Source organism: Chlorocebus sabaeus, chromosome 10, assembly GCF_047675955.1.
Source record: "Chlorocebus sabaeus isolate Y175 chromosome 10, mChlSab1.0.hap1, whole genome shotgun sequence".
Lineage (NCBI taxonomy): Eukaryota > Metazoa > Chordata > Mammalia > Primates > Cercopithecidae > Chlorocebus > Chlorocebus sabaeus.
In genome coordinates, this window is record NC_132913.1 from 25,705,002 (window position 1) to 25,732,367 (window position 27,366).

At 39.3% G+C, this 27,366-nt stretch overlaps 1 protein-coding gene across 2 annotated transcripts in view; it reads left to right on the forward strand.

The window, feature by feature from the left end:
* Positions 1 to 1,390: 1,390 nt before the first annotated feature.
* SPOPL (speckle type BTB/POZ protein like) overlaps positions 1,391 to 27,366 on the forward strand; it is a 65,997-nt gene continuing 40,021 nt past the window's right edge. Inside the window, exon 1 of one of the 2 annotated variants that reach the window (XM_073019649.1) lies at positions 1,391 to 1,633. The gene's annotated coding sequence lies outside the window, so the exon portion shown is untranslated. The remainder of the gene's footprint in view (positions 1,634 to 27,366) is intronic. The other variant, XM_007964869.3, reaches the window with a different exon arrangement.

Here is a 27,366-nt window from a genome sequence, read left to right on the forward strand (position 1 = left end):
ATGGAAATAATTTCTACTTTGAAGTTGTAGAGAGGTTGTTGAGAGAATAGAGATGATACAAGTCTATGCTTAGAATACTCAGCACATAGCAAAATAATAAATGTTTTCCCTCCCCCACCTCTTTTCTTGGAAAGTCAGGTAAGCAATGAGTTGATTTATGGCCAGGTGTGGTGGTTCACGCCTGTAAATCCCAGCACTTTGGGAGACAAAGGTGGGAGGATTCCTTCAGCTCAGGAGTTCGAGATCTGCTTGGGCCACATAGCAAGACCTCATCTCTACAAAAAATTAAGATTACCTGGGCATGGCACACACCTGTAGTCCCACCTACTTGGAGGCTGAGTTGGGAGGATCACTTGGGTCTAGGAGGTCGAGGCTACAGTGAGCTGTGCTGGCACCACTGCACTCCAGCCTGGGTGACAGAGAGCCCTGTCTTAAAAAAAAAAAAAAAAAAAAAAAAGCCGACATATGCACTTAAAGTAGAGTTGGGATCCCTGAATGACGTCCATGCCTGTTCAGGCAAAGCCCGAGTTGCTGGTCCCCCAAACTTCTTTAAAGAAGTTTACTCCTGGTAGTTCGATTAAGTATCTTTGTCCCATGACCGTGGGGAATAAAGAGTTCAGTTGTAACCCCCTTTTTAAACTAAATGGCCGCAGAGACAAGGCAGTCCCATCCTCTCTTCACACATTTGTGCAGGTGCAGCTTTACTTCCCCCCGTGCAGCCCCAGGAGGCCGCCTGCTCTTCTGCACTCACTTCCTAGGCATCCCTGGCCGCCCCTCGGCAGGCTCTCCTTCTGGCCTGAGACTTCCAGCTAAGACTCATCCCCTCCACCCGAAAACTGCTCCATGGGGCACTACATCTACCTGGAAAGTTCTCGATTTCCAACTGGAGCCTGTATATTGCTGGTTGTGTCTCAGCAGTTCTTACAGATCTGGGCTCACAACGGGAGTTTAGCAAAAGTTCTACCCTGGCTTCCTGGACCCAAGAAAATCCTGTGTGCACATACGGCCGCCGCCTTTGGCGTCTCCCGCGGGTTAGACCAGTTAGGAGGTCTCAGTAGGCTTTAAGCAGGACAAGTTTTACACTTGGCCAAATAAGGGTCAAGCTAAGCAAGGCGCCTCCGCACGCCTAGCCAGAGCGTTGCGGGCTGCGGATCCCGCCCAGCCGGGAGCGCAGTGCCAGGCGGCGGCGGCCTCCCAAGCGCGGCGGCAAATCCGGGCCCGCCCGGAAGTGCCCGGCGCTGGAGGAGGGAGCAAGAGCCCGCAGGAGCCCGCGAGCCGCCGCCGCCGCGCGCACGCGCCCTCGCGGGCTGGGGGCCGGGGCAGGAGTCGGAAGCCGGAGCCCAGACCCGCGGCGGGGGGGGTGGGGGCTGCGCGGGGGCGGGAGCGGCGGAGGTGGCCGCCCCTGGCGGCGGGTTTGTTTATCCCGGGGAAGAAGTTTAGGAGCTGGAGATAGGGAAGGAGGGCGGGTCGGGAAGGAGGGATGCCGTTCGGCGGAGGCGGCCGCCACAGGGACTTGCCGCCATCACCCTTGCCGCTGCCACCGCAGCCTCGGGCTCCCAGGGCCGACGCGGCCGCTGCCTCTGCAGGAGAGGAGTCTCCGCCGGGACTGACCGCTGCTGCCCCGCACGTCCAGGTAGGCGCCCCTCCCCCTCCCCCTGGTCCCGCGGCAGCCCCGGGCGCTTGCTCCCCTCCCCCGACTCGCCAAAGACCGGCGGCCTCCGGCTCGCGCCTCACTGCGCCCTCTTCCCTCTGGGTCCCGGACCCCCGCTCGGGCGGCGAGCTCCGGCCTGCTCTGGGGTCTGCCTCCCAAGCCGCCGGACCGCCCTTCTCTCGCCCTGCGGCGCCGCTTTCACCGGGGATGCCCCCAATCCCTCCTTGATTTCCCAGCCTCCGCCTTCCAGGATCCCCTTTCGTTTTACACCCGGGCCTCGCCCCTTCTTTTCCTCTGGTCTCCCTACTCGTCTATACCTGTATACCTCCACGCCTGCCCCTTTTTACCTGAGTGTTGCCCAAAGCCAGAAACTGCCTCCTCTCTCACCACGCAGCGTTCACTTTCATTACCTCCTCATCCCAAATACAGACACTTGAAACTCTCATCCCTGGTAGCCCATTTTAGGCAGAGTTCTCAGCTCCGCGGACCGCTCAGTACCTCCACTCCCATGGTCATGCCTTTAACCTCGCCACCTGCTTTCTAATACATTTTTGCTCACTTATACCAGAGTACATCAAGCTAACCGAGCGGTTCGGGGTCCAAGTCTTGAGAAAGCTCACTTTTATTCCTGCTGCTCTCCTTTTTCCTAATTCTTTTTGAGTCGATGTATTTGTATACTGATTCAACGTAAAAGAAAAGGGATGGTAGCATTTTCTGTCTCAAAGCAGTCACAGAACCCAGTAGAAATAAGATTCACCGTCTGCTTATCCTGACTTTCGCTTCTCTTTCCTGACTGAATTCTGTCATTTAGTGATTCTTCCCAGGCTTCTGATGATTTGTCTATATTTGAATAATCTTGGGCCTAGTTTGACCCGTTGTAGTACTCACTTTCCTACTTGCAATTGAATTCACTGTTTCTTGGACTGGAAACTGACGAGGTAAAAGGTTCATACCTTGGAAAATTACTTCTCTCCTGCCACAATGGGATTGGTGGAATATTTCAAATTATCATTTCATCATTCTTGTGAGAAATGTTGCCTAGTGGTTAAGAACTCTTCTCTAGAGCTCAAACTAGTATAGTTACCAGGGTGTAAATCCTTGCTCTGCCATCTACCAGCTTTGGCTTTGAAGAAGTTATTTAATATTTCTTGGCCTCAGTATTCTTACAGCTGTAAAATGGGGTTATGTATTACCTCATAGAATGGTGCTAATAATTGCACAAGTAAATACAAGTAAAGTACTTAAAACAGTACCTGGCACAGGGCAAATATCTGATAAATGTTATCTTTATCATCACTCTTTGGTTTTACTTGATCTGACTTGTGGGTAGGTTAATTCCAAGACAGGAAAGTGGGAATGGAAAGCTACTGTCTTTTTTTTTTTTTTTTTTTTTGACATTTAACATCCTTTTTTTGACATAGATAGCATTTATAATTTGTTGTTGTATAAATTAATTCCTTCTGATTTGAAAACTACAGGGTTGTAGCCCACCAGTTGCAAGTCAACTGACTGCCAAGCTACAGATAGGTCAGTCTTTATTTCAGATGTCTATTTGGAACTTCTACAATTTTACCTTTGTTTTGAGAATAAACAAAGTGAAAGTAATGTGTATAATAGATTCATCTACTGGAAACTGAGATTTTACAGATAAAAATGTTAGTACTGTAAGTTAAATACTCAAAACTGGTGGTATTCTTCGTACTCATCTGACCTTTATCTTCAGTCACTACTCGAGATAGAGCTTTGGCTTGGCTTCATTCAGAAGACTAGTGGCCGTTTTCTCTTCATGTGTTACATTCATTCATATTCACATGTCTTCTTGGCTTGGTGTTTACAGAATTTTACTCACTTAAAAAAAAGCTGACAGTTTTTGCCGCATTTGCTTACCTCTTGTGCGCTATTGCTTGTTTATTACATTTTTAAAGGACTCACATGAAAGGATCTGAATAGATATTACTTACTTTAGTGTCGTTTTAAATACTAAAAGTTTGAAATCACTATTTGCTGTCCTAATTACATGTAAAAATATGTACATATGTAACTATCAAAATAAAAATGTTTTTCCATTTATAGTTTAAAATCATTCTTGTGCCACCATGGAGCATATTCCATACTTGGGGTGACACTGTTTTTGGTAATCCTGTTCCCTGACCTAGAATAACCTTTGCTCTTTCTCCTGCATATCCAGGTTCTACCTGTGTTCCACCTCTCACTGCTTCCACCTAGTTCCTTCCAACATTTCGTTTCTTGGCTTTCCTAATGTCTATATCTGCATTTTTGGCCATGAATTTTTATAAGCAGTGCAGATTGAAGAAAACTTTCCTAGAATCAGACTTTTAAAGCTTATAGAACTTTGAAAGGCTGGGATAAAATTGACATTTAGCATCTACTCTATGCCTAGCACTATTTCTTTGGTTTTGTAAATACTCTTTCCAAAAATATTTAATGAGCATCTACCATGTGCCAGGCATTGAGGATACATGAGAGTGGCCCTTCTGCACCATGTTTCTGGGTGAAAATCAAACCGTAATGCTCTGAGGCATCTAAGCTATGTAATGAATTATCTCATCTCCTGTGCACCTAGAATGGTACTAGCTATGTACCATTCTTGAGAGAACTGAGGAAGTGGTTACTCCAGTCAGTTTTTGTGGGGCTTAATTTCTGCAAAGCCCTAGTTGAGAAAAGCTCCTGTACAGAGAAGAGTAATATGCAGTCTCTGCTTTTTTTGTAATTTATATTCTAATGTGGCACTGATGGGCAGTTTATATATATTAACTTTTTTAAACTCCATAATAATTCTTTAAGAAGACTTTTTTATTCCTATTTTACAAATGAGGAACTTGAGAAACAGATGACTTAACTTCTGCAAAATCAGACAATTGAGAAAGTAGTGCAGCCAGGCAGCATAGTTCTCATCGATTACTCTTTTGACTCTCACACCTTTCACTTCCTTGTTGATTTACTTTAGAGAAGACTCACTTCCTTGTTGATCAGAGAAAATTCTTCACCTTTCTGAATATCTTATTTATTTGTTTTTATAAATGTAAACTTCACAGCAGAGTTTCCTTCTCTTTTCATGTTGTTTAGTAAAGAAAGTAAAGGAGATGTAACTCTTGTAAAGCACCTCGTCAAAAGTCTTATGTCAAGCCTTATGTATGACTAGATATTGAAAGCATTTACATTTAGTGGTCAGGCTCACTGTTGTGTTTGCTTACTTGGATTTGTTCACTTAACGAAAGTTTATTAACAACTCATCTGTGCCAGGCACTGTGCTAGTCTCTGGTGACATGTGATAATGGAAAGATATTACTTGTATTCATGGAGGCAGAAGTCTGTTTGGGGAATAAAATAAAGAAAAAAATTACAGGCCAGGTGCAGTGGCTCCTATCTATAATCCCAGCACTTTAGGAGGTTAAGGTGGGCTTATCACTTAAGGTCAGGAGTTCGAGACCAGCCTGGCCAACATGATGAAACCCCGTCTTTTCTTAAAAAAAAAAAAAAAAAAAAAAAAACAGCTGGGTGTGGTGGCACACGCCTGTAGTCCCAGCTACTTGGGAGGGTGAGGCAGGAGAATCTCTTGAACCCTAGAGACAGAGCTTGCAATGAGCTGCACTCCAGCCTGAGCAACAGAGTGAGACTCTGTCTCAAAAAAGAAAAAAGAAAAAATTGTAAAAAGTAATTAGTTACCGTTACTGCTACAAAGGAAAATCATTGTAAAGAATGAAGGCCCACCAATCCATCAGGGAATGCTTCTCTGAAGAAATGACTTTTAGACAGAAACCTAAAGGATGAACTTTTAGTGACCCAAGTGATGTTGGCAATTTCAGCTTTCTAGAACTGACAGACCCAGTAAGAACTGAACCTTAGTACGTGAGGTTGGTTGATGGGGAATAGACTGGAGCAGATCACAATGGGCAAAATCCATGCTAAGCATTTTGTACTTAATCCCAAGAGCACTAGGAAGCCACCAGAGAAAACAGCTGAATAAGTTACCCAAATTTTTGCTTTAAAAAAATCACTTGGCTGCTCTGTAGAGAATAGGTTGGAAGGAGGCAAGTATAAATACAGGGAGACTAGTTAAGTCATTGTCTCTCAAGCTTGTCTGTGTTGAAGGACCAATTTTGTTTTAATTTTTCAATTCATACTGGTATTTAGTAACACACAATAAGATGTTTGCTGTGGCAGTGTCAAATTGCTGTAAAAGTTCCTAAATGCTTTCTCTAGGTTTCTATATTTATTTCATTTCAGACCAATAACAAAAGTTTGTGGATCAGTGTCAGTGCACAGATCACAATTTGAATAGTATGGAGATTAGCTGTTATAATAATGTAGTCAAGAGTTGATGGAACCTTGGTTCCGCATGGCAGTGATAGAGGTAAACTAGCCTGATTTGACAAATACTTGGGAGGAAAAATTATATAGATATAATAGATATGGAGGTGGATGAGATTTGGGGATCCTGGGGAGAGGAAAAGGCTGACTTCCAGGGCCAGTAGTTCTTGTGCTTAAGGTGAGAGTACTGGGGGAGGAGCAGTTTTTTATTTTGTAGTTTCAGGGAAGGGGGAGGTATTGGTCATTTTTCAATTTGAGGCTTGTTAAACTTGAGACTAAGACACAGAAGTAGAGATGTCTAGTAGCAATTGGATATATAGGTGTGGAGCTCAGCAAAGAGGTTTGGACTGGAAATAAATTGGGAATAGTCAGTGTACAGTTTATAATTGATGTCTTGGAGTGAGGGATGAGATTGCTTAAGGAGAGAGTATAGAGAAGATAAGGGGGCTTATGAGTAAGCCCTGTGAATCTTTTGCATTTGGACTTTGGTAGAAAGAAATGGAACTAAAGAGGCTGAGAAGGAAGAAGCTAGAGATTGGAGGAAAATTTTGTTGGTATCACTGAAGCCAAGGCAATAGACTGAAAAAGAAGGGAGTGGCCGGCTGAATATTTTGAATGCAACTGGGAAATCAATCAAGTGGCAAACTAAGGAGCATGTGCTGAATTCAGCAACAGGAAGAAAATTTTATATTTCTGGTAGTCAATCCACCCATAAACTGTTTGACGATGAATTTTGTATTGATCTGCTAAAACTACAATCCTAAATTAAAATATTAAATCTATAACATGAGCCTTATCTGTCTTCCTGAGTTCAGACATGTTTTTGTTTATCATTTGGCTGTTCTATAAGTATCTAAAACTTTTCACAGCTTATTCATTCATAGTATGTATTTTTTAAATAGTCACTATTTATCGGACACTGAATACTAGACTTCTAGGTGTGGGATTAGAATTCAGAGATTAGGGACCATGGATGATTAAACAAATATTTGTTTTTCTTGTGTGATGAGTGCTGTCATGGCAATTTATTCAGGTTGCCTTGGAAGCACAGAGCAGGGGCATCAAGGGAGGCTTTCTAAGGAAAGTGACCCTTGAGCAGAGTGTTTCTGAACGTCGAGTTACATAGGTGGAGAGGGCGAGTTAAACATAGGTGGCAGAGGAGTTTAAAGAAATGATACTTTAAGTAATTTGAAAGTCTGCAAAGGCAGAAAATGGGGCTAGATTACATGGGTAGTAGGTTGGAGATGTTGGCCGTACCATTTAAAGGTTTCTCACTTGAACTTTTATCTTTTTTGGATTTGTTTTTTTTGATTAATATCCTTACCACCCATACAGTCAATAATTGTGGAGGTATCTTTTTACTCTCTTTAAGAATGAAATATTTCTTCGTTTGAGTATTTATTGCCCAAGATAGTGTTTAATTTTGCTAGTTAGCCTTACATTATATGTATTAAACCCATACTTACAGATTCATTCAATAACTGATAGCAACTTAAATGTTTTAGTTATATTCCAGTGACTTAGTATGGAAGAAATTTTATGTAACTTTTTCTCTCAATTTTAAGGAGTTAAGGAAAACCTTGCGAAGGATTGGTGAAGATGTACTATTAAACCTTGGGTTTATGGTCAGTGATGGTGTTTTTGGGCTCAGTAGAATGACAGCTGTCCCCTGATAGCTTAAATGTTATTTTAGGTGGTTGTATTACATCAAACAGTCTACAAATCCCTGGACTTCTCTCTTGAACCATGGGTAGAATACAGTTTATAGACATGGATAAACTTTTTGAAGAATACTGTAGTTGGTAAAAGCTTAATTGGCAAAGGCAGTGTCTCATAAAAAATAATGGGATAGAAAGGAAAATTATGTTAAAATTAATTTTATTCTTTATTTTATTTTATTTTTATTTTATTTTATTTTTTTGAGACAGAGTCTTGCCTTGTCACCCAGGCTGGAGTGCAGTGACATGATCTCAGCTCACTGCAACCTCTGTCTCCCGGGTTCAAACAATTATCCTGCCTCAACCTCCCCAGTAGCTGGAACTACAGGCATAGCCACCATGCCTGGCTAACTTTTGTATTTTTAGTAGAGACGGGGTTTCACCATGTTGGCCAGGCTGGTCTCAAACTCCTGACCTCAAGTAATCTGCCCGCCTCAGCCTCCCAAAGTGCTGGGATTATAGGCGTGAGCCACTGGGCTGGCCAAAGTGAATTTTAAAAACACAGTAAATGAAAAGTTCTAGAAGACATGTACTTTGTTTTATTTTTGGCAGAGACAGAGATCTCGCTGTGTTTCCCAGGCCTGTCTCAAACTCCTGGCCTCAAGCGATCCTCCCACCTTGGCTTCCCAAAGTGCTGGATTACTGGTGTGAGCTACCCAACGCAGCCATAGAAAGAATATACTTTAAAAGGGGGTCAGCTTTTTCAAAACCTGTTTCTGAAATACCTTCTTGAGTTATTGTGGAAACATCATTGTGTTATTCTGATCTGCTAGGGTGGTCTTCCTGAAATTTCATGTTAAGAAAATTACAACTTTAAACATTTCTTTTTCCTAGTTCATACTGGCTTTAAAATCTTTTGTTCTTGCCTTTTCCTTGGTTTTAAGTTTTGTATGTCTTATATAACAACTGTATGCTTTTCATGTATTTATTATGGCTCTTACAGGTACCCTTTTAGAAGCCTTTTATCTTTATGTTGAACATAACTATAGCTCCTGTTTGGTATTCTTTATACCTGCTTATATGTTCTAAAAGAGGTCAGAATAATTATTAGCATTATATTCTGAATTGTGTAATACATGAGACTAAACTTTACGTAGGTAAAAGCTAGCAGATTAAAATGATTTTTTTATTCTCAAGTATAAAATTTTTGCACCTCAAAACATCATTGAGACAGGTTAGATATACCTGAAGTGAAAGTATGATGAAGTTACTCATCTCTGCAATATGGATATATTTAGAAAATACTCCCCTTCCCCCAGCACCCACACTTCTTTGGAGTTGGTGTGTTTGCTTTCATCCTATATTAGATAAATAAATACAAACATTTAGGGTTAAGAATTAAAATCAAAGAGGTGTTTTTATTTTCTGCAGAACTGTAAGGTTAATAGTATACCTAAAAAGTAATATCATGCTTTTGAAATATTATTTTATAGGTGTGAACTGAGAATAAATTAAACAAAAATAACAAATAAAATATAATGTTTTATTTATTGACAAAGAAAATACCATTGTTTACTGTTTGGGTATGTTTTCCGAAGCAAATTTAACAATTTTTTTCTTGTGTAAAATACATTTGTATCTCCCCTCCTTGAACCCCCCAGTTAAGTGATTTTTTAAAAAAATATATTTTATGTTTTTGAAGCTGTTTTAGGTTCACTGAAGAAGTTGAATGGAATAACAAATAAAATATAATGTTATATTTATTAACAAAGAAAATACTATTATTTCCTGTTTGGGTATGTTTTCTAAAGCAAATATAACAATTTTTTCCTTGTGTAAAATACATTTGTATCTCCCCTCCTCAAACCCCCCAGTTAAGTGATTTTTTTTTAAATAGATTTTATGTTTTTGAAGCTGTTTTAGGTTCACCAAAGAAGTTGAGCAGAATCTACAAAGATTTTCCATATATCCCCTGCACCCATACAGACATAACCGCCTCCATTATCACCATTCCCCACCAGAGTGACCCATTTTTTAAACTGATGAATCTACATTGACCCATCATTATCATCCAGACTGGATGGTTTACATTAGATTCACGGTTGGTATTGTTTAGTATATTCTATGGATTTGGACAATTTTTATGACATCAGTCTACCATTATGATGTCTTTTGCAGGGTACTTTCACAGCCTAAAACTCCTCTGACCTAGGCCTGTTCATTCTTCCTTCCTGCAACCCCTGACAGCCATTGATCTTTTTACTGTTTTGCCATTTCCAAAGAGTGTAGCCTTTTCAGATTAATTTCTTTCACTTAGTATTATGCATTTTAAGTTTCCTCTGTGTCTTTTCATGGCTCAATAGCTCATTTCTTTTTAATGCTGAATAATATTTCATTATCTGGATGTACCACAGTTTATCCGTTGACCTACTAAAGGACATCTTTGTTATTTACAAGTTTTGCAGATTATGAATAAAGCTGCTATGAACAACCTTGTGCAGGTTTTTGTGTAGACATAAGTTTTCAGCTCTTGGTAAATACCAAGGACCATGATTGATGAGTAGCATGTTCAGTTTTGTAGGAAACCACCCCGCTGACTTTCAAAGTGACTGTACCATTTTGCATTCGCACCAGCGATATGTGAAAGTTGCTGTTGTTCCACATCCTTGTCATTGTTTGGTATTATGCTGCTGTTGGTTGAAGTACTCTATAGATGTCCATTGTGTCCAGTTGATTGATAGTGTTGTTGAGTTCAAATTTGTCCTTACTGATTTTCTACCTGCTGGATCTGCCCATTTCTGTTAGAGGGGTGTTGAAGTGTCCAACTACAATAGTGGATTCATCTGTTTCTCATTGCAAATCAGATTTTGCCTTACATATTTTGACGCTCTGTTGTTAAGTACATACAAATTAAGAATTATGGAGAATTTACCTCTTTGTCACTTTATAATGCCCCTCTTTATTCCTGATAACTTTCCTCAAAGTATAATTAAGTGATTTTTTAAGGTAAAGATTGCAATAGTCTCAAGGTGTTTTTTAAGCTGTCATTTGGATGTATTTTTTAATGTTTTAGTAGGAAATTCCTGTGTAGTTTTTATAATATAAGACAAAAAGTGAAATAACAGTGAGTGTAAATTTGTTCTGAGATTGCCAAGGCAAGTACAAAAACAGGAAGCTACCAAATACCTAAATGAATTTAATTTCATTTAATTACACTTTTTTGGTGACAACATTTAGGCTCAGTTTAAACCTACTGACCATTTAGGAATTACGTCGAGTTTTGGTAGAAAAGCTCAAGTGAGGCATGGGCACACACTAAGCAGATTTGGTCATTTCTGATTGCATTTAAAGTGCAACCTTTATCCTGCATGTAGAATTTAAAAATAAAAATAAAAAAATAAAGTACATCTTTTAAAACATGAAAATACTTTTTCCTGTAAGCATTTTATCAATGGCATTTGAGAACTGCCTTGAATTGTGGAGTATCTTGGTTTGTGCGTTAATATTGTTGATTTTATTTTCTCGGGTGTCTGATTTATTTTTACTGTTGTCTCGCTGCCTCTCCGTACCCCAAGTCTTTTATCAACAAAAATTTCATCTTTAAGTAGTTTAATGAAACCAGTATTTTTTCTTATGAGAGTATACCAGGTGTATTCGCACATGGGCCTGAGAAACTGACAGCTTTCTACAGTGGTAAATACAACCTTTACATCAAATTTCCTCATAGATTATTTTACTAAAAGAGAAGAAGTAGTACCCTTTGTAAAGCACTTGTGCCAGACAGACACTGTGCCGAGTACTTAAGACATTTTATCTCATCTACTTCTTATCAGTAACCCATGAGGGATAGATAATATCGTAATTTTTTGAATCACAGTTGCTATCAATTACCAGATGGATTATTATTTTATGTACCTCAGAGAGAGAGCGCTGCGGATTTTAATTGTAAGATGCTATCAACTTCAGAAATGTTAAAATGTGACAAAATAGCTGTCTTAGAATTAGTGAAAGGTGGAATTAGTGCTACCTTGTTTTGTGGTTATCACTTAGGGTTCTCCAGACAACTCACCTCCCAAAATGATGTGAAGTCAAGACAAATGTAGGTCTGCTTTACTCCAGAGCTCTCCAGGCATCGGAGCATAGAGACTAGGAGCATACAGCCAGCCTGCCATGACTTCAGGGAAGTTACTTAAAGTCTTAGTTTTCTTTTCCGTAAAATGGAAATAGAAATGACAATGGTAAAACCATATAGTTATGAGAACTGAATGAGTTGTATATACATTTACAATGTGCTTTCCATGAGGTTAAATGCTCTGCACATATATTGGTTAATTAAAACAATATTGTTGTTTCTGATCTAAGTAGATGCTTTAAGCTTAAACGGGAGGGGAAAAGAGCCTTATCAAATGGTTCATTGATGTTTTGTGCACATAATAAATATTAAAGTAATTTATTGATTTGTCCTTTAAAATTAATGTAAGATTGCAGTCTTGACAATTTTGACATCTAAATTATATTTTTATTTTCATAAAAATAATACTGTATAAAAGTTTGGGTGAAATCTGCTTTCCTTTCATCTCTGTTTTGACATATTTAGTCAGAATATTGATGTGCTATGATGGATATCTTGAAAATAACCTGTGATACAGTTGGGATTCCTGTCAACCTCATAAGAAACTGATTCAGAAAATTTTTTAAAGGGTTTCAGTATTATTGACGCATGTTTTAATCTCAGTTAAAATATACTGCCTTTTCATTGCACGGTGTATAGAGGAAAGATAATACTGAGACAGTTTTTGTAATAGCTTTATGTGCGGATGATTTTGTTGGTTCACTTTGAGATTTAAAATCTTGTCATCTTTCTGAACCACAGTTCTATACAAATAAAATAAAATCTTTTCATATACCCTGATAACAAAAATGGATTAAGACTTCCTTTGAACTTCTTGCTTTTTCCCTTATTCCCACTTTTGCTTTGTTTTCATTGTTTTGTTTTGTTTTTTTTCGGACTCACATTATTCATTTACTTCACAAATAGTTATTGACCGACTGTTAAATGCCAGGTCCTGTGTTTACAGTGATGAATTGGAAATAGCCCTTGACCTGGAAGAACTCACTATTTATTAAATGTCTAGTCATTGAATATTTAGGCATGGTGCCGAGGACTTTCTATATACATCTTTTGATTTAATCCTCGTAACTACACTACTAAGATAGGTCAGTGCTTCTCAAATGTTTCTATTAATAGATGGCAGAGAAGAGGAAACTCTTGGGGAATCAAAGGGAGGTAACAGTCTGAGTGTGGTAATGGTGATGATGAAGGGGGAGAGCTTTGATGTTAAAATTCTTTTCAGTTTAGTGTTTTCTCTTACAAATGATTCGAGGCCTTGGTGGCTGTCACCTGTAATCCCAACACTTTGCAAGGCCAAGGTAGGAGGATTACCTGAGGCCAGGAGTTCTAGACTAGCCTGGACAACATAGCAAGACATTGTCTCTATAAAAATTAAAAAGTTAGACTGGACATGGTGGCTCACGCCTGTAATCCCAGCACTTTAGGAGGCCAAGGCGGTTGTATTACCTGAGGTAAGGAATTTGAGATTAGCCTAGCCAACATGGCGAAACCCCATCTCTACTAAAAATACAAAAATCAGCCAGATGTGGTGGCACACACCTGTAATCCCAGCTACTTGAGAGGCTGAGGCAGGAGCGCTTGAACCTGGGAGGCGGAGGTTGCTGTGAGCTGAGATTGCACCACTGCACTCCAGCGTAGGTGACAGAGTGAGACTCCATCTTAAAAATAAAAATTAAAATTAAATTAAAAAATTAGCCACATGTTGGTGTTGCTGTGCACGCATGTAGTCCCAGCTACTCAGGAGGCTGAGGCAGGAAGATCACTTGAGCTCAGGCATTTGAGGAGGCAGTGAGCTATGGTCTTGTCACTGTACTCCAGCCTAGGAAATAGAGCTAGACCCTAACTCAAAAAAAAAAAAAAAATTGGCTTTTGCATTCTGTTAATATACCTTTCTTTGTTTTGATATAAACAAATTTTTAATTTAAAAAAATTTTAATTAGCATGAGGGAAGATTCAAAAAAGTATCCTGTTCCCATTTTAGGGTAGAGGGAGTATGATACTGGGAGCAGGATTTTATTACACACTTCAGAGCATCAAGGGTGCTTATTTATTTGTTAATTTTTTTTTTTTTTTTTTTTTTTTTTTGCTTTTTTAAGTAAACTTTTGAAGTATAACATGCAAAGACATGCACATATCATCATACATCATGTATGGTCTTTTATCCTGGCTTCTTACTCTAAACGTACATATATGGTTATGTGATCTGTGAGCCCGAATATCTGAGACAGGTCTCAGTTAATTTAGGAAGTTTATTTTGCCAAGGTCGAGGACCTGCGCTGGGGTAACAGCCTCAGGAGGTCCTAATGACATGTACCCAAGGTGGGCAGAGCATGATTTGGTTTTATACATTTTAGGGAGACATGAGACATCAGCCAGCATATGTAAAATGAATACTGGTTTGGTCCAGAAAGGCGGGACAACTCGAAACTGGGATAGGGCTTCCAGGTCATAGGTAGGTAAGAGACAAATAGTTGCATTCCTTTGAATTTGTGGTTAGCCTCTCCAAAGGAGGCAATCAGATACACATTTATCTCAGTGAGCAGAGGGGTGGCTTTGAATAGAATGGGAAGCAGGTTTGCCCTGAGCAGGTCTCAGCTTGACTTTTCCCTGGGGAATGTACCTTGTAATATAATCATTGGGTCATATGTGTGCTTTGTTCAGTTTTAGTATAACCCAGTGATTTCCAAAGTTGTACCAATGTATATAACCTCATCAGCAGCAGATGAGAGTTCTAGTTGTCCCATATATTCTGGAACATTGACTTGATATTCTCTCTCATATATTTAGCCATTCTGGTGGGTGTAACATGGTATTAAGTTGTGGTTAGGCTATTTTCTCAAAGTAAACATGATTCCTTTCCCTACTCCTACCCTTGGTCCCCTCTGTACACACCAAGGGAAAGTGGAACAGAGACCTGTGTATTTTCGTAAAACCCATCAGATGATTCTGGTTGCCTTGCCAGTTGGTAAGAGGCAGAATATACAACAAATTTAAGTATAATTTAAGGAAAATGAGATGGTCGTGAAAATTATAGCTCCACAGTGTAGTTTATTGGTTTTCTGACAAATAGTGCACTTCTGACTTGCTAAATATGGATGAGTTTTAAGATTTTGCAGGCTGGCGAAAAGTTTTATAGGCTTTTTTATTTTACTGAGTGAGTTTGCAACATTAGCCCAAAGCTCTAATTACACAATGCTGAAATGCACTTGTTCTTACTTGACCATCTACCCAGATTGCAGGTTGTGTTCATTCGTTATTCTGTGGGGTTTTGCTACAGTTTAAAGAAGGGAAACACTACATGAGCAGATGTTTCTCAATTTTCAGAACTTGAAAAAAGTTGACAAAGTAACCATTTCCTCACAGCATCCTGTGTGTTGTTTTATATTTAATTTCTTGTTGTGTTTTTCTTTTAAGTTTCACAGAAGTGTTGCTAAGCTGTATTTTTTGTCATTTTGTAGTGAAAGCCCAAGAGTGCAAAAAATATTTTTCCCTTGTATCCTTTTCAGTGTTAGGATTGTAGTTAATCTTTTCTCATTCCTTAATCATTATAGATTATGTTAGAATCATATGTAGGGAAGTGTCATTCCTGTACCTTTTGGGGATAATATTTGTTGATTTCTTTTAAGATATGCACATAAACTCTTAACTCCAGATAAGCCCATAGTTTTCCCTTTCTACATTTTATTTGCCTAACTTTTTACAGCTATTATTTTTATAACTGGCTTCATTTCTTACTGCTGCAAACTACTGTTTTAAGGTAGAGCAACCATTTGATAAATACTTCTGCTCTACATATTCAAGTATTTACTGATTATTGCTAGTCACAGAACTCTTGGAATTATTAGCTCATCATCAGAAGAGCTAAGATGTCATTCATTATTTGTAAGATTTTTATTTTGAAATAAACCTGTTTGACAATAATTAGCTAAAAAATAAACAAACAAAAAAACCAAGTTTAATGAAAGCATGTGCTTATGAAGCTGCTATTCTGCTTTTTAAAATTTTCTACAGCATTGTTCATCAGCTCAAATAAGCAGACAGTGGGTGGTTAGATTGATAAGGGGTGGAGGGTTTACAGGATGGTTGCGGTAAAAGAACAAAGGAGTGAAATGTTAAGTATGCTTGCTAGAGGGTGTTTGAAGTGGTGATGCATTGTGGGTTTGAGGTTTGATAAGGAAGGAAGTGAAGCCATAATGGGAATAATGACTTAAATGGGAAGGGGCTAAGGAAGTATTGGTAATAATGGATATTGAGGGATTAAATTGGTGACAGAACAGGAATAAGGTCGTTGTAAAAGATATACTGAGGTTTATTTTCAGAGTTGGTCAGGCTATTGTAGGTAATAAGTTTGTTTGGAAAAGACTGCTATAATATTATGTGGGTGAGATCATTCGGGAATGTCAAGGAATTTGATGCTGGTAGGTTGAAAGTCCACAGGGTACACTCATCCAAGGTGATGATAGAAATAGTGAAGAAAACTATGGAGGGAGACAAGTGCTGAAGTCCTCAATAAGGGAACCTAACTATTAATAGAAGAGGTGAGCCCATGATAGCCAGGGAGAAGAGGGGAAGAGGGTATTGCATTTGACTCACACAGTTGTCAGTTTTGCAAGAAGGCTGGAAAAGTGGTCTGGAAACAACATCAGGGAGTTGAAAGAACTCTAATTGCTCCATACTTCTTTGGTCTAGAGCCTTCACAGGTGTAAGAAAAGAGTATTATTTGAGCAGTTCTGGTTTATCTGCTTTAATTAGGTATTTACCTCTTTGACCTTATCGTCATAATCTTTGTTTCACCAATGCCTGACCTATTTAGGTACTTAATAAATGTTTGTTCTGTAAATGCTAGATAAATTGAAATTGTGCCAGTGTCCTGGAATTCTAGAACAAAGAACATTGCTTAGACATTTAAAAAAGTGATTTGAAAACTAGTAAAAAAACTGTTACTTTAATACAATTATATTTTCAAAGTATGGAATTAAGTACCATAACTATAATGAGACATGTTTGTGTTTACAGGCATAATACAGGAAATAAATTACATAATTTTTTACATAAATAGGTGGATGACAGTTTCTTGATGAATTATAAAGGGTAGTTGGGATGTTTGGGAGAACATTCTTGATTTTTAGAAGTTGGCAGGAGGATATTGTGAAATTGATGCATATCTTTTAGAACTTTCGACAATTATTACACCTCTGACGTCTGGCTGCTTTTTCCTTTGTCATTTCCTTTCATTGGAGCATTAGACTTTTGAGGACTGAATTGTAGCAGATTAATTTTGGGGCAAGATGGGTAAAGAAATCTTCAGTAATTTAAAGTAAAAAATTTCTGGCTAGACATGGTGGCTCACGCCTGTAATCCCAGCACTTTGGGAGATTGAGGCGGGAGGATCACGAGGTTAGGAGGGCGAGACCATCCTGGCTAACACGGCGAAACCCCGTCTCTACTAAAAATACAAAAGATTAGCTGGGTGTGGTGGCGAGCGCCTGTAGTCCCAGCTACTCGGGAGGCTGAGGCAGGAGAATGGCGTGAACCCAGGAAGCGAGCTTGCAGTGAGCCAAGATCGTGCCACTGCACTCCAGCCTGGACAACAGAGGGAGAGTCTGTCTCAAAAAAAAAAAAAAAAAATTCTGACCTAGGCTGAGGCACAGTGGCTCATGCCTGTAATCCCAGCACTTTGGGAGGCTGAGGCAGGCGGATCACCTGAGGTCAGGAATTCAAGACCAGCCTGGCCAGCATGTGGTGCAACCCCGTCTCTACTAAAAATGCAAAAATTAGCTGGGTGTGGTGGCTCATGCCTGTAATCCCAGCTACTTGGGGGGCTGAGGCAGGACAATCACTTGAACCTGGGAGGCGGAGGTGGCAGTGAGCTGAGATCTAGCTATTGCACTCCAGCCAAGGCTGCAAGAGCGAAATTCTGTCTCAAAAAAAAAAAAAAAAAAAATTCTGATTGCTAAATGAAGAAGGAAGAGAAATAATGAAGGCAAATGACTCTATTATGATTTTGTAAAAAAGAAAAATAAGACAGAAAACCTTGGAAGTTGGGGAAGCTTTAATGAAATATTTAGCCAAATTGTTCTGAAACAGAAGAGGTTGGGGAAGAATGAGAGAAGGGAGAGGGAGAGAACATAGCTTTTATTATAGATGAATGTTTTAGAACTAAGGTAAATTTGAAAAATGCCTAGAGTTAATATTAGTACGTCCAGAAATGGCAACTAACTGTGCAGGAACTACCCTAAGTGCTTTATAGACCTTATCTCCTGTAATACTCAATATGACCTTTCTGAGTGAAGAATTATTCCCTTTCTGAAAATGAGAAAACTAAGGGCCAGAAAAGGAAAGTAACTTGTTCAAGGGTATAAAACCTAAGTTTTTGTTTAATTTACAAAGTTTTATACACAGACTTTACAGATATATTTCAGTGAGTTTCGAAGGAGGTATTCACCAGTGTAATAACAGCCAAATCAAGATATAGATCATTTCCATTACTCCAGAAAGTTCCCTCAAAGGTTACACAATTCGTAAGAGACATGTTAGACATCAGTCTGTCTTCTTCCAGCTGCACCTCCACATTGCTCGTATTAAAAGGCAGATGGGAGCTGCTGGAGATAATCAGTGTGAGAAGAGCAGAGTTAATAGCTGGTATATACCTGATGGAGAGCCAAGCAATAAAAGTTTAAACAGCAAGACTAAAACCTCGAAAACTATATTTGGACAAATTTAACTCTGCTGTCCTTCATAGTTCCCAAGATTATTACTACTTTGTAAACAAGTTCTATCTTTGAGTTTTATATTGATACTCATCAATAATTTATTGAGTGCTTTCTGTCTACCAGACACTGTACTAGGTGTCTTCTGTGCATCCCCATTCAATATACCAGTCATTTGAGAGAATTACCATTTATTATTCCCATGTTATATACAAGAAAACTGAGACCCAGAGACCTTACACTGCTTTGGGATTGAACCCAAGTCTGATATCAGAAACTAAACTTTTAACTGTGATGGTGTTCTCTGGATCATTCTGTAATACTAAATTATTTTTGATGCTTTATTTTAGAAGGCATTAAATTATGTACTGTTTTGTAAACATCTAATTCTTTACTAGTGGTTGACTTCTTATCCAGTCAGCATGTCTTTGCTTACTGTCTGTCATGTTCTATACTAGGCAGTGGTTGCATAAAGATGGAAATATAGTGATCTCAAGGAGCTTAGCGTATTTGATGAATTGGAGAAGTCATAGTGTTGTCACTTAAAAATTCTGGATTCATTTGCTGGGCGTGGCAGCGGGCGCTTGTAGTCCCAGCTACTCGGGAGGCTGAGGCAGGAGAATGGCGTGAGCCCAGGAGGCGGAGCTTGCAGTGAGCCGAGATGGCGCCACTGCACTCCAGCCTGGGCGACTGAGCAAGACTCCGTTTCAAAAAATAAATAAATAAATAAATTCTGTATTCAATTTCTGATTTCTTGGGCTTAAAAAAAAAAAAAAACTCTGTGACCTTTAGTAGTGTTGCTTTTCTGTGTTTCAGTTTCCCTATATGTAGAACAGAAGTAAATACTTAACAGGTTTGTCTAGAGGATCAAATGAAATAATGTGTGTGAAGAATAAAGTTTAGGTGGGAGGATTACTTGAGCCCAGGAGTTCAGGACTGGCGTGGGCAACATAGTGTAATCCTGTCTCAAAACAGACATAAAATTACGCAGGTATGGCATGCACCTGTAGTCCCAGCTACTTGGGAGGCTAAGGCAAGAGGATTGCTTGCCTAGGAGGTCAAGGCTGAAGTGAGCCATGATCACGTCACTACACTCCAGCCTGAGTGACAGAGTGAGACTCTGTCTGAAAAATAAAATAAAAAATTTTTTTTTTTAAAAGTAAAGTTTTAATGTGTAAAGCAAACTCTTACAGATTATTGTACTATTAACTACAATACACTTGATTAATTCTATGTGGGTAGCATTTTTTGTGAAAGTCCCAGGTAGCTAAGGAGTAATTTTTACCCAGGAAAATGGTATAGGGCCAAAGGGTGGTTAGTGAAAGTTTTACAGAAGAGGTGACATTTAAGATTAAAATGCAATGTTGGTGCTTAAAGTGGTAAGGTTATATTATCTGCCACTTATTAGTTGAAATATCCTTCTCCTCTATGAGCTGAATAAAAGAATTGTGTTACTATAGTTTATAAACTAGAGCTTGAATTAAATTGACTAAAAATTTTGTTATATCAAAAATGTATATTTTTGTATTCCATAATGTTTTATAAAAGACTAATTATGCATAGGTAATTTCTGGTTCCTAATGTCTTTTAAGAACTTTAAGCCATTGCTGAAATTTGCAAAACTTTGCAGGCCACTACTCAAGTAAATTTATTTTTAGAGACTATAGTGAACTTGGAGGTACTGCTTTGGTATTATGAGTATTTGGATGATCCTGTTCCTTTTATCGTGTTTGTGTTGCTTAAAAATACATACATGGGCCGGGCGCGGTGGCTCAAGCCTGTAATCCCAGCACTTTGGGAGGCCGAGACGGGCGGATCACGAGGTCAGGAGATCGAGTCCATCCTGGCTAACACGGTGAAACCCCGTCTCTACTAAAAAATACAAAAAAATAGCCGGGCGAGGTGGTGGGCGCCTGTAGTCCCAGCTACTCGGGAGGCTGAGGCAGGGGAATGGCGTAAACCCGGGAGGCGGAGCTTGCAGTGAGCTGAGATCCGGCCACTGCAGCCCGGGCGACAGAGCGAGACTCCGTCTCAAAAAAAAAAAAAAAAAAATACATACATACCTGCATGCATACATGTACACAGACATACATTTGGTCACAACATTTGGTTTCAGCTATTTGTAATTTTTACCAAAAAAGGTATGGTCAGGTTTGCTATTTTGTTTATTTACTTAAGCACATTGGAAGTTGTAGAAGATTTTATCTGGAGGACCTCTGAGAACTAGTTCAAATTATGAGGTCAGAGACTGTCTTTGTGTTGTCCTTCCCTATTTCCACATGGCCTACATTAGTGTAGGTTCCCCCAAAATACTCAAATGGGTCAATGAATAAGAAAGTGAACAAATGAATGAATGATTTTTTTTTTAAAAAAAGAAGAGGCTGTGCAAGTTTCCTTTGTGAGTAGTCACCTGACTGCTAGTCTGGCCCATTGTAGTTTACTACCCTGTTTATATATTATTATAATTTAAAATCTTATTTCTTATAACTCTAGTTATAACTGTAGTTATAAACTGTGATGCTAACTGAATACAGTTGATTTTTTAAAATCCTAATACTGTATAAGACTGTTAACATAGGTACACTGGGCTTCCTTTTTTCTTACATGCCTTGTTTATACAATATTATTAATACATAATAGAAAAAATTTTACTTGTCACAACTAGCATGCTATATAAATGTAGTTGTTTGCAAATGATGATTTTAAAAAATGGTTTCCAGAGATCCAGAATATCTTTAATATGTTATGCTGTAGAAAAAGTAGTCAGGTTCTGCAGTGACCTATAGTTTGTATTTTAAAAGAAGGTAATTGCAGTGTGAGGAAATTATTTGGTGATGTTGAGTAAATTTTACACTACAGTTTATGAATCTGTATTAACTTATGGTAGAACTGGACAGAACTTAGTAATTCTTGCCTCCAATTCTGTCTGTAGCCAGATGCTCAATGATGTGCCGAAGAGTACATAGCCTGAACCATGAAATGGGTAGAAGTAGAATCCAGATATCTCAGCACATGGACCCCAGAGCTTTTTTTTTTTTTTTTTTCCCTTTTTTACTGTTGCCATGGAAAATGACATTATGCCTATATCTAGAAATATTGTTAGATGATTTCTTGCTTTTAATCTTTTCTTTGAAAATACATTAAAGCAACAGAAATGAAGTGATTTTGTGGGATTATATTGTGGTACACAGGGGTTCACTCTTAGTTTAATTTTCAGTTGTTTATTTTTTTGTGGGAGAACCCTGGCAGTAAATGACAAGGCAGCAGTAAACAGAGGCTCTAAATCTCCTCTTTTATAACAGCATGTGTTATTAGCTTTTAGGAATTACCAAGCAGAAAAAGAGTTGTTCCAAAAATATCTGGAAGTCTTTTGCCTACCCTTGTAAACTTTTCATATATCTATACAATGTAATTAAAACTACCTCCTTGCTTTCAGTGTTGGAGGATGTTGTGGATCTCAAAAGAGATTCCCTAACATTGGAATAAGACCCCCCCAAAAAAGAAGTTGAAAGTAGTCCAGTTCCTCAGGATAGTACCCAAGTAAAATGGAAGACTTATTCAGAGATGGAGGACAAATGAGCAGCTGGGGAAATGGTGATGAGTTTTTTGTGTGTGTGAGTGAGATTGATAGCTTCCTGGTTCAGCTTTCAGACTAGAACCAAGGTTCTTAATGTGAGATCCCAGGACCACCTGAGACTTCGTTAGAAATGCAAATTTGGGAACCTGACCCAGACCCATTGAACCCTTAACACCCAGACTGAAGCCCAGCATTTTGTTTAACCAGCCCTCGAAGGTTATTCTACTGCACACTTAACTTTGAGACTTACTAACCTAGAAAAACATAAGCCTTAAGGCTTATGTAATCACTAATTGTAATCACTTAGAGTGGGGAACTGTTGCTTTAGGACCACATGAAATTAGCAATATTCTGCTTTTGACATACAAAAATGTCAGTGTCATGTAATTCAACCTGATACAATTGACTGAAAAAACACTATAGGATAGCGATTTCTCTTATGACTGAAGGACCCAGGTAAATAGACTATAAGGTAAATGAAGGTATTTGTTCATCCCCACCCTTTTTTTAAAAATCTGGGGTCCTGTGTAAATGTATTACCAATGCCAATTACTTCAATGTACTCATCCTCTCCTTCCTTTCCCCCAGCTCTGTTGGCTTCCCCCTTAAATAGAAATATATATAAGAAGAAGGAATATTTTTTCATGTCCTTAGCCAGTTTTTTTTTCCTGAAGGTTCAGCTGTTGCCATTACTGCATCTTTAACCACCCACTCTTCTTGCCCCTGCAACATTCTTTTCAATAGCAGTGGTGTCCAGCTCTGCCACTTAGTCTAATCAGTCTGCTGAAAGACACAGCTGTTTCTGTTTCAGAGAGGAGCCTAAATTGACTAAAATTTAGTACAAATTTTAGTCAACTTTAAGTAAACTGGTTTTGAGTAATTAAAACTACAAGATGGACTTTCTGTTTTCATGTGTAGGTCAAAATTAGCTATTCCATTAATTCTCTCAGAACGTGTAACTAACCCCCTTCCTTTTTCATTTTATTTTTAAACCAACACTAAGTGTTGTGCTAGGCTTTGCCTTACAGAAATGAATAAAATAGAGATGGTATTATACTTAGGTAATACCACAGCCATGCACATAAACTTTATAGTAAAAGACAATAAATGAAGTAGGCTAGTGGGGGTGTATATTAGTCCCTTTTCATGCTGCCAATAAAGACATACCCGAGACAGGGCAATTTACAAAAGAAAGGTTTAATTGGACTTACAGTTCCACATGGCTGGGGAAGCCTCACAATCGTGGCAGAAGGCACGTCTCACATGATAGCAGACAAGAGAGCTTGTGCAGGGAAGTTCCTGTTTTTAAAACCATTAGATCTCATGAGAACATCATGCAAAACACCCACCCCCATGATTTAGTCATCTCCCACCAGGTCCCTCCCACAACACATGGGAATTATGGGAGCTACAAGATGAGATTTGTGTGGGGACCCAGAGCCAAACCATACCATTCTGCCCCTAGTCACTCCTAAATCTCATATCTTCTTCACATTTCAAAACCAACCATGCCTTTCCAACTGGTTTTGAGTAGTTAACCCCCAAAGTCTCAACTCAGAAGTCCACAGTCCAAAGTCTCATCTGAGACAGGTCCCTTCCACCTATGAGCCTGTAAAATCAAAAGCAAGTTAGTTATCTCCTAGATACAGTGGGGGTACAGGCATTGGGTAAATATAGCTGTTCCAAATGGGAGAAATTGGCCAGAACAAAGGGGCTACAGGCCCCCATGCAAGTTCAAAATCCAGCAGGACAGTCAAATCTTAAAGCTTCAAAATGATCTCCTTTGACTCCATGTCTTGAATCTGGGCCATGCTGATGCAGCATCCTATGGTCTCAAGCAGTTCTGCCCCTGTGGTTTTGCAGGGTACAGCCTCCCTCCTGACCGCTTTCAAAGGCTGGTGTTGAGTGTCTGCAGCTTTTCCAGGCGCACGGTACAAACTGTCAGTGGATCTACCGTTTTGGGGTCTGGAGGCTGGTGGCCCTCTTCTCACAGCTCCACTAAGAGGTGACCCAGTAGGATTCTGTGGGGGGCAGGGTCGGGACTCTGACTCCACATTTTCCTTCATCACCGCCCTAGCAGAGGTTCTCCATGAGAGCCCCACCCCTGCAGCACACTTTTGCCTGAGCATTCAGGTGTTTCTATATATCTTCTGAAATCTAAGCAGAGGTTCCCAAACTTCAATTCTTGACTTCTGTGCACCTGCAGGCTCAACACCATGTGGAAACTGCCAAGGCCTGGGGCTTCCACCCTCTGAGGTCACAGCCTGAGCTGTACCTTGACCCCCTTTAGTCACAAGTGGAGTGGCTGGGACCCAGGGCGCCAAGTTCCTAGACTGCATAGGGCAGAGGGACCCTGGGCCCAGCCCATTAAATCATTTTTTCCTTCTAAACCTCCAGCCCTGAGATGGGAGGGGCTGCTGCAAAGGTCTCTGGCATGCCATGGAGACATTTTCCCCATTGTCTTGGAATTAACATTTGACTCCTCATTACTTATGCAAATTTATGCAGCGGGTGTGAACTTCTCCTCAGAAAATGGGATTTTCTTTCCTATCACATTGTCAGGCTGCAAATTTTCCAAACATTTATGCTCTGTTTCCCTTATAAAACTGAATGCCTTTAACAGCATCCAGGTCACCTCTTGAATGGCTTGCTGCTTAGAAATTTCTTCCGCTAGATACCCTAAGTCATCTCTCTCAACTTCAAAGTTCCACAGATCTCTAGGGCAGGGGCAGAATGCCACCAGTATCTTTGCTAAAAAGTAGCAAGACCCACCTTTGCTGTAGTTCCTAACACTTTCCTCATCTCCATCTGAGACCACTTCAGCCTGGATTTCATTGTCCATATCATTATTAGCATTTTGGTCAAAGCTATTCAACATGTCTCTAGGGAATTCCAAACCTTCCCACATTTTCCTGTCTCCTTCTAAGCCCTCCAGACTGTTCCAGTCTCGGCCTGTTACCCAGTTCCAAAGCTGGTTCCACATTTTCACGTGTCTTTTCAGCAGCACCCCACTCTACTGGTACCAATTTACTATATTAATCCCTTTTCACACTGCTGATAAAGACATACCTGAGACCGGGCAATTTGCAAAAGAAAGATTTACTTGGACTTACAGTTCCACATGGCTGGAGAAGCCTCACAATCATGGCAGAAGGCAAAACACATGTCTCGCATGGTGGCAGACAAGAGAAGAGAGCTTGTGCAGGGAAATTCCTGTTTTAAAAACCATCAGATCTCATGAGACTCATTCACTATCATGAGAACAGCATGGGAAAGACCTGCCCCCATGACTCAGTCATCCCCCACCTATGGGTGTGGGTTCTTCCCACAACACATAGGAACTATGGGAGCTGCAAGATCAGATTTGGATGGAAACACAGAGCCAAACTGTATCAGGGTGGTAGAAGTGTTTCACGTGAGCTGACTGGCAGTCAGTAACTGATTTGTTTTCCAGATAATTGACATACTGTGTTATATACTGCCGTTTTCCTACTTAATAGTGCTTTTTTGAAAAGAGAAGTTGTGGCTGGGCATAGTGGCTCACACCTGTAATCCCAGCACTTTGTGAGCCGAGATGATTGCTCAGGGCCAGAACTTTGAAACCAGCCTGGGTAACAGCAAGACCTGCATCAGTACTAAAAGTAGAAAAAACAAACAAAACAAAAAAACAATTAGCAAAGTATGGTGGCACATGGCTGTAGTACCAGCTACTCAGGAGGCTGAGGCAGGAGGATCACTTGAGCCTGGGAAGTTGAGGCTGCAGTGAGCCTTGATTGTGCCACTGCCCTCCAGCCTGTTAGAATGACAACCTGTCTCCAAAAAAAAAAAAAAGTTGTATCAATTTTTGCGTTATATAAGAGAGTAGAGAGAATAAGATATCATCCATTTTCACCTTCACTCCTAGTTTTATTGTGCTTGCTTTTACTTGTATAAGTGATTTCTGTAATGTTCTATATGTTCTTTATTAGCTGTAGATAGTATTACCTATGTTTCTGAATCATGGTCTTGTTCCTTTCCTTACTCCTTCAGTCTCACAATTTTAATTAGTTGTTAATTTTGCATCATCAAGGTATTTGCATTTTGTTCTGACTATAACATTTTTACTTTTCAAATCAGTTCTAATGATTTTTAAGTCTGGAAATAGATGATTATATGAATACTTACTATGGAACAAAGTGGAATGTCTCTACAGTATGAAATGTAATCCTCTGTACATGAAAATTTCATCAATTGAAAATTTTCCAAGTGGAAAGTTCTTGTGGATTCTCATCTGATTGTTGTTGTTTCCTACTCTTCCTCTGAGGTTATTCAGCTCTGCTGTGTCTTCACTTCCGTGTTTTCTTCTTCATTTGGTTAGAGCTGTGGTCTTTAAAATTAGACATTAATGTAAAAGGAGGCACACAAAATAATTTAGAGGAGTATCAGGATTTATTAGAAATTAAATTATGTGTTAATTTTTATCTATAATTTTTAATTTTTATTTTGGTATGTTTTACAATACATGTATTAATATAGTGATGTATATATTTTATAAAACTATACTGAGAGTATATTCAGATTTTTTTTTACTCATAAGGGTGTGCCATACAAAAAAATTTAGAGTTTAATTGGGTTTAGAATACATTTTAAATATAGGATGTCAGACTTTTCAAGTACGTGTTATCTGAAAATGTCCTTTATTTGGTCCTCATTCTTGAATAAATTTGAGTATGGAATTTTTTTTTTTTTTTTTTTTTTTTTTTTTGGAGATGGAGTCTCGCTCTATGACCCAGGCTGGAGTGCAGTGGCACAATCTTGGCTTACTGCAACCTCGGCCTCCTGGGTTCAAACAATTCTTCTATCTCAGCCCACCAAGTAGCTGGGACTACAGCACCTGCCACCACACCTGGCTAATGTTTGTGTTTTTAGTAGAGACAGGGTTTCGCCATGTTGGCCAGGCTGATCTCAAACACCTGACCTCAAGTGATGCACCTGTCTCGACTTTCCAAAGTGCAGAGATTACAGGCAGCAGCCATGACACCGAACCTGAGTATGGAATTCTAAGTTCAGCTTTTTTTTTCTTAACAGCATTTACCCCTTGCCTTAATATAGTATTCAGATTTTAGTCTGACTTGTTCCTTTGTAGATAACATAGAAGTTTTAGGATTTTCTTTTTTTAATGGAATTTTGGAGTTTTATCCAGATGTGTCTAGGTATAGATCTTTTTTCAGTAATCATTCTTGGCAGTTGATGAGGCCTGTCTATGAACTTGTGTCTCCCTTCAGATTATGGAAATAATCTTGTGTTTTTCTCTTTATATATCTCTT